Consider the following 1,116-nt stretch of genomic DNA (forward strand, 5'->3'; position numbering starts at 1 on the left):
GTGATCAAATGGGAACTGCGGTATTTATCTAGTGCGAATCTGTTAAGTAAGTACCCCTGAGTCAACAATATCGTACATCTGCCTTTTACTGCTTAAAGTAGCACCCAAAGAAAGACAGTGTGTTAATTAGGTAGCCAGTTAGATTGAGAATCGCAGTGCTCGTACTAGATAATGATTAAGTGCCACTTATGATGCATTTAATAAAAATCAATTTTCAGGAGTCGTATTCAACAGACTAGTTCTGGCCAGTAGAGAGTGTTATTTAAAATATGCGTTGTCTAGGGGTGAGGACGATTGCAAGAAATGTAATGTTATTGTTTAGGTGAGATGCATATAAATTTCTGATTACAATATTGATTGTTTGCTGCCTTCTTGGCTAGGCGGCCATGTCATGGTTGTTTAGGATAGACGGACCAATGCGCAGCGTGATTCGAGTTTCCACATCTTTTAATAGTTGAAACATTAAAGAGCAAAACAATAAAAACAACAGTCAATGACCCGTTGATAGTAAGTGCGTCTCATCTCATGCGAACAAACAATAGCAAAGGTAACACGTTTATCTGGACTATCTGAATACAGACATCTGCAACATCAGTGATCTATTTTATGCCATTAAAGTCAAAAGTCTAGCAATGGCAAGACCAGTAAAGCAGCCTATTTCAATTGCATATAATAATGATATACACCGCATATTTCTACAAGAGGAACTAGAAGTGTTTTGTATTTACCAAGCTGCCTCTATATAATTGCGGAAACACATCATCACTAATACTAAAGGTAAAATCACTTGTATTTCTATGTCTTAGCATGGTGCTTTTGACCACTAAGCGAACGCTCTCGACAAGCGAGAGCAAAAGAGCTAGCTCGATGTTATCAACTGTTGTGTCTGCCGTAGGAAGCCTAGTCACACAGATAATCCATGGTCCCTAGTGCCATGTACCGTTATGGAGTAAGTTCATATCACCAGCGAATTAAACTCTAGCTGCGATAATGTTGTGCGGTCACAGGACAATCACTGCATACTTGGTCAGTATCTGGTAATTCTGATATATTCCCAGGAGTGTCCCAAGAGGTAATTTGTGCTAGTTAACTGCGTACACCGTCTACGGGCGGAAT

Source organism: Salvelinus sp. IW2-2015, unplaced genomic scaffold, assembly GCF_002910315.2.
Source record: "Salvelinus sp. IW2-2015 unplaced genomic scaffold, ASM291031v2 Un_scaffold1273, whole genome shotgun sequence".
In the NCBI taxonomy this organism is placed as follows: Eukaryota; Metazoa; Chordata; class Actinopteri; order Salmoniformes; family Salmonidae; genus Salvelinus; species Salvelinus sp. IW2-2015.